The 7,072-nt window shown below is 33.5% G+C and overlaps 1 non-coding gene across 1 annotated transcript; it reads left to right on the top strand.

Moving 5' to 3' along the window:
• Nucleotides 1-2,893: 2,893 nt before the first annotated feature.
• TRNAI-UAU (transfer RNA isoleucine (anticodon UAU)) lies at nt 2,894-2,965 on the top strand. Its single transcript has one exon. It is a non-coding gene; the product is annotated as a tRNA-Ile (tRNA).
• The last annotated feature ends 4,107 nt before the right edge of the window (nt 2,966-7,072 follow it).

Below are 7,072 nucleotides of genomic sequence, written 5' to 3' on the forward strand. Positions count from 1 at the left end.
GTAACTAGTTAAGATTATGTTGCCATTGTCTGAGACCCTTTGAATACTTCTTGGCATGAGATCAAATCACGTAATCCAAAAGTAATAATGTAAAACTATCCTTTTCTATACCAGCGATTTCACCTTACTATACAAGTTAGAGAGTATGGGTCTGATATGTGTGAGGCCTGCATTCAGCCTTTGGTCTTGAAACTAATCTAGCTTGGCCCAAATTGTTCTCTCTGGTACCATAACCCATCCTTTAAAATCGCTCCTGGATTTTGTCGGTGCATTAGATTACAAACCTAAATCAAACTCAATTACAAACCTTATTATTTCCTAAAAGATATGTCAAGCATTATAGTATTTGTCTTATTTTCTAATTCCAGTATTGATTTTTTTTTTGGTTCATGAAAAAATTATCCTTCGCTTGGTCCAGGTGACTATTTATATTTTTTGAAATTGTGTCCATGCGCAAGCTCTCTTCTAATGTATTTTACAATTTTTCCTATGAGACAAGTACTGAAGAGTTGTGTGTACACTATAAGTAATGCTTTGATCCGTTGCAATTGATTGTCTATTTTGGTAAAAATGAGAAGCATAGCTTTCATATATCAAATTTTGAATTTATGAGACACAAAATCTTCTATAGAAATATGAACTATGTCTTTCTTCATAAATTTTTTAATTTTCCGCTAAAAAATGATATTTTGTGCTTTACCTAAATTAGGGGTAAAAATAGCGTTTGTGTCATTTGTTTTAATCTTAGGTTCATGAAAGAGTAAGTATCATTTTTTTAATCATAGGATCATGAAAGAGTAATTTTTTCCTTAATGTTTTAAATTTTTATTCGCTGTATCAATCAAAAGCCTCCAACATTATAGTTTATACAATGTACTTTTAACTACATATAAGTCTATGTTAAGATCCATTATATGGCTTAAGGTATCTACCTATGTAGCAAGGAAGATATTAGGATTGAAGAGTAAAGTATAAGCCATTTATATTGGACCCTATACAGAAGTGACCTGCTTATTTTTGGCAGGATTTTGAGATCACAAAACTAATGGTTCACTCTGTGCTTTTTAGGTCCTCATATTTTTACTATGGGTTGGGAGGTCCTTGCTTGTGGCTTACAAATATTTGATATCATGGTTTGTATGCCTTTGATTTTTCTCATAATTGTCCTGGTGACCTTGGGTGTTGCAAAAAGGATGCAACAATGTTGTAGGAGAGAGGGGTCTTCCTACCCAATCATCTATGTCTTACCTGACGTAGAAGGTAAGATTATCCCAACCCTCCTAATGGTATTCTTGGTCACCCAGACACTCCAGAAGGAAGAAACAAAGCTGAAGGATAGAGGGTTTTGGATGTGTACTTGTCTAAAGGGACTTAACTGGGCTAGAGGGTAACATTGTGCCAAACCTTTTAATGAAGTCTTGTTAGCTTGTCCTCATAGGTAAACCCTTCTTAACTTAAGATAAGTAAATTGTCCATGATCTCTTAACTGGGATAACAATCTGTTTGTCTTATTTTGTAATAATTTCGGTTCTTATCGATAATCTGTTGTTGGAGAAACATTATGAAAGGATTTTTCTATAACTATTGTTTTTTGCTGATTGATATCAATTTTGTGATGCTTGTCTCTATTTTAACGACCCAACTATGTTTGGACAAACATTCTCACCGAACCCTTAGTTTGAAAAACTTGATATTTGCTGTTAGATTTTTATCTAGGAATATCAATCTTTTAAAACTTTTCCTCGCTTGCAGGCATATATTGTTGAGTTGGAAGATGAACTAACAAAACTCAAAGAAGAGAACAAGGAATTGCAAAAAAAAAAGGTATTGTGGACAAACCTATAATTGATATAAAGATCCACATGATGTATTTCTTTTTTCAGGAAATTGATTGTTTTATTATCATAAAATCTATGTTCAAATTATTAATGGATCTTTTGGTTTAGAAAAATAGGCATAAATGGATGAACTACTAAAAAAATAGGTATACAAACCTAGAAATCTGGGTTTTCCATCTACTTGGATGAATATCTATCTATGCACACCATTTGAATGTGGGGATTAATATTATTGTCATATCATGTTACAATAATCTAGATAGCAGTTTTGAGAGGGGTGTAACATGGCCTTGAACTTTTGTTGTTTACCCATGAACCCATTCATCACCATTTTTCCTTAATTTCAATTAGTTTTTATATATTCCACTAAGATGTTTGGAGAGGAAAGAAGCTTTAGCATTGTGTTTGTTAAATGTGATTGGTATCTGTTGATTTGATTCTTTTAATTCTTGGTTGGTTCATATATTTAAATTTAAATTTATTATTATTCACATTCATATATAAAAACCTATTTGTGAGGGTTGAAGACACAAATAATTCATCTTGAGGATATTGGATCTACAGGTGTGGGTGAGTTCACTTCTTTTGGGGTGAATTTAGTATATATATTTTTTATCTAACAAAAGATACACTGAAATTATGAGATTTAAAATCTCTCGAAATTGCAAAGTTATTGGCATATTTGTGTTGCAAGGGTTTTTATTGTTTTATTATTTTGGGTCTGACTTTAATGTAAATCTAGCTATTGTGTTTTCAACCATTCCATTCAAAAGTATCATTTTCAATTTATTGAGATTTGTGACTGCTTTGTAAAGTGCTTTTATTAAATTTATTTTGAGAAATTTTGATATAATTTCAGTTGTGATTTTAATTTGGATGTATTTTTATTTTAACTATTTATTCAAAATTGTATTGTAATTATAAATGAAATAAAATTAATCAAAATTGTGAGTTATTGATATTTTATTTTAATTTTAATTGTTTTATTATTTTGTTTAACCAAATTGTTTTTAATAGCTATTATTTTTATTGCCATTTTTATTGTGAATCTTTAAAGGGTGCTAGCTCAATGGAAGAGCACCTGCTTTATAAGCAGGAGGTTGGTGGTTCGATTCCACTGTGTCCTAATATGAATTAATCAATGATATTGTATTTTATTTTTAATTAAATACTTTTAATATTGATTTATTTCAATGGTGAGCTATTTTTCTAGATTTATTATTTTATATTGTCTCTAAAGAGACAAAACTGATGTTGTATTATCTAATTTTTTTTTGTCTCTAGAGAGACAAAAATGAAATTATCTTTCAAGAGACAAATGAAATTTTCTCTAGAGAGACAAAAATACTTTTGTTATATATTGCCTTTCTATAGACAATATTTTAAGACAATTTAATTTGAGACATCGGCTTAGAGATAATATTTGAGACAATACACAAGTTATCTTTTGTACCAAGTTAAGACAATTTACCCCAAAACTGTCTTAAATATTATCTTAAACCCCCATTTGTGTTGTAGTGGGAGTGATGTCATGTTGTATGCTATATCATCTTAGCTTTGACTAGTTGAGAAGAGAGAAATCGTTGTGGTGCTGCTCATGACTATGGTAGGGGATTTGCTTATGGTGGTGACCTCTGTGTAACCTCATTTGGATATTGAACTCATTTTTTTTTAATTCTTGGATGTCACTGCCATTGACAAAGTCGAAGGCGACCCAATCTACAACTGCAACATTATGGAGCAGTCATGGTGCATTGATGCCAAATATTGTTGACTTGGTGTTAGGGAGAAATAATGATCTGGTAATTTATCTAATGTTTGGAGTGTTGGAAATATTAATCCCAACTACCACCTTAAACACACTCACAACTGCCATACTTGCCCAGTTAACTTCTATAGGTTGCGATTTTGTTTACTGAAGTTTTAAGCGGATGTACAATGCTGACCATTCCGTAACATATCAAAGAGTTTAAGGCACTTAATGAATTTTGGTAAATACTTATGTGCAAGCATTCACTCTGTGACTGTTATCTACATTCCACAACACCTGCAAGTTCAGAAAACCATTTATTATGTAAAATTGCCCATATTGTGTATTAATGTTTTGCTCTGTCATGAAATAATGAATCAAAATGGATGTCTTGGATAAATATGAATGTAAAAGACATTTACAAGGGTGAGAGAGTTGCGAGGAGTCAAGTGTGTACATTTGAGAGGTAGTGAGGAGAAAACTGTGGAGGAAATATTGGTGGGCAAGTGAAAACAAGTTTTACGGAGTTTCATAGAAAGTTACTCCGCAACCCCAGTGAAGTGTAAATCACAGTAAGGTTTTTAGTGTTCTTACCTGGAGCAATAGCCTCCAATTTATCATGTGATTGCATTTACATATGATTTATCATATAATCCAAAGTTTGGTCTATTGCGATATGTCCTTAAACCTTCATGAGTATATTTACTGCAACCATTTGGTTTTTATCTGTTTTGTTGTGTGTTTAATTTATGTTTGAATAAACCTCTGTATGGTTGTGATGTGCTTGCCACAACTAAAGTTTTGAATTACCGTAGATGATTCCTAAGTGAAACTCCTCTGCTCTGCCCCTGTAAAATTTTCTAACATGGTATCAAACTAGGTTAAACTCTGTGAGTGTAAAAATAAGTGTTATTACTAGGAGTTAAAAAAATTGTTTTGAGGACATATTTTTTTTTTTCCTTTGGAGCGTATTTACCAGCAGGTATAATTTTTTATTTTTTTTTAACTCAAAAATGGAAACATCAAGCACAATATTGACTAATCCTTAGATACCTCAGTTTAATGGGAAAAATTATGATTATTGGGCTATTACAGTGAAGGCCCTGTTTAATTCTCAAGACATTTGGGATTTGATGGAGAATGGTTTTCAAGAGCCAGCAAATGAAACAACATACAATGCCTTGTCTCAAGTAAAATGGATTTGTTGAGGGAAAATAGGAGTTAGGATAAAAAATACCTCTTCTACATTTTTCAAGTAGTTCATGAAAGTAGTTTCCCAAAGGTTGCAGTAGCAACAAAATCCAAGCAAGCATGGGACACCCTCCAGACAACCTACCAAGGCATGAAAAAAGTGAAGACAACAAAGCTACAAATTCTAAGAAGAGACTTTTAAACACTTTGTGTGAAAGAGTCTAAGAATTTGGAATCATTTTTTACACATGTAATTGGGTTGGTTACTCAAATCAAGTCTCATGGTGAGACATTTGAGGAAAGGAGAATAGTTGAGAAAGTTTTGAGAATTTTTGTAGCAAGGTTTGATGCCATTGTTGTGGCCATAGAAGAGACAAAGGATCTCTCACAATTATTAGTGGATAAGCTTCATGCATCACTGATTTGTCATGAGCATAGACTGAATAGAGCAGCAAGTTCCTCATTGGAGCATGCCTTCAAGACACAAGTTTCATTTGGTCAAGGCAGAGGCAGAGAAAGATCATATGCTATAGGAAGAGGAAGAATCCCACACAAAGGTGAAAGAATCAACCCTTCAAGCTCAAGTGGAAGGGGCAACAATCAAAATCCAAGTCAAGGTGCAAGCCAAAATCAAGCACAAGGTCAGAGGTATGATAAATCTCAAGTCCAATGTCATTACTTTAAGAAGTATGGTCATTATGCAAATGAATGTAGAGAGAAGCAATATGACATTAGTAACAAACCAAGTGTAAATTTCACAAAAGAAAATAAGAACCATGATAGCATGTTTTTATCTTGTAATGTAGCACAAGAAAAATAAAGTGATATATCGTATCTAGATTCGAGGTGTAGCAACCAAATGTCGGGGAACATAGAAATGTTTTCCAATCTAAACAAAAGTGTGAAATCTGAAGTGACATTAGGGACTGATAGCAAAGTCTTTGTCATGGGAAAGGAAGAGTTAATATCCTAACAAAGAAGGGGGAGAAGAAGCACATCTCAGATGTTTACTTTATCCCTAGTTTGAAGCATAACCTCATAAGCATTGGAAAACTCATGCAAAAGCGCTACAATGTCTTTTTTTAGATGATGTATGCACAATTTTGGATAGGCCTCCAAGAAGAAAGCTAATTACAAAAGTTCAGATGACAAGCAATCGAATGTTTCCCCTAAAGATAAGATCATATTTGAAGGAAGAAGATCCACAAGCACAAGTATCAATGAACTCACAAGATAATGGAAGAAAAGTTGCAGTCGTTACACAAGTAAACTATCAAGTAGAGGTCAAAGATGAAAATTGATTATGGCATTTGAGATTTGGTCTTATCAACTTTGGAGGTTTGAATTTGCTGCATAGGAAGGCATGGTAAAGGGGTTTTCACTCATCGAAAAAATGGACAACCTTTGTGAAGGATGAATCTTGGGAAAACAACATAGAGAGACATTTCCAACAGGAAAGACAATAAGGGAAAAGGCACCTTTGGAGATTGTCCACTCATATTTATGTGGACAAACGCAAACACCATCAATTGGTGACAACCATTATTTATTGACCTTCGTAAATGACTACACAAGGAAGACATGCGTTTATCTCATAAAACAAAAAAATGAAGTGTTTGACATCTTTTGCCAATACAAGGCTCTTGTTGAGAAGCAAAGTGGACACTACATAAAATTCCTTAGGACTGACAGAGGTGGCGAGTACATCTCAAATGAATTCCTTTGTTTTTGTAGGGACCATGGAATTCACAAGCAATTTACAACAAGGTATAAACGTCAGCAAAATGATGTCATGGAAATGAATAATAGGACCATTATGGAATGGTCATGGAGTATGTTGAAGGAAAAAGAATTGCAAATGATTATTGTTTTGAAGATGTCACCTATGTAGCATACATCATTAATAGGTGTCCAACCAAAAGTGTTAGGAATGTGGTTCGTGAAGAGGCATGGAGTGGAAGAAATCATGGTGTCACTCACATGAGACTGTTTGGATGTGTGGTGTATGCACATGTCCCAGATGAGTTGGGGAAGAAGTTGGACAACAAGGGGCAAAAATGTATATTTGTTGGATATAGTGATGAATGCAAGGCATACAAGCTCTACAATCCATCAACCAAGGAAGTCATAATCAACAAAGATGTGCAGTTCATTGAAGAGGAAGCATGGGATGGAAGCTTAGTGAAGACAGTCAATGTGAAAGCATGTATACCACATGAGGACAAAGAGGAATTGATAGCAACAAGAAATTCCTCAATGGTGACTCCCACTACTCCTATTCAAGCAAAACAAA

Source organism: Pinus tabuliformis, chromosome 7 (genome assembly GCF_031772625.1).
Source record: "Pinus tabuliformis cultivar Carrire ecotype Pingquan chromosome 7, CPIR1, whole genome shotgun sequence".
Lineage (NCBI taxonomy): Eukaryota > Viridiplantae > Streptophyta > Pinopsida > Pinales > Pinaceae > Pinus > Pinus tabuliformis.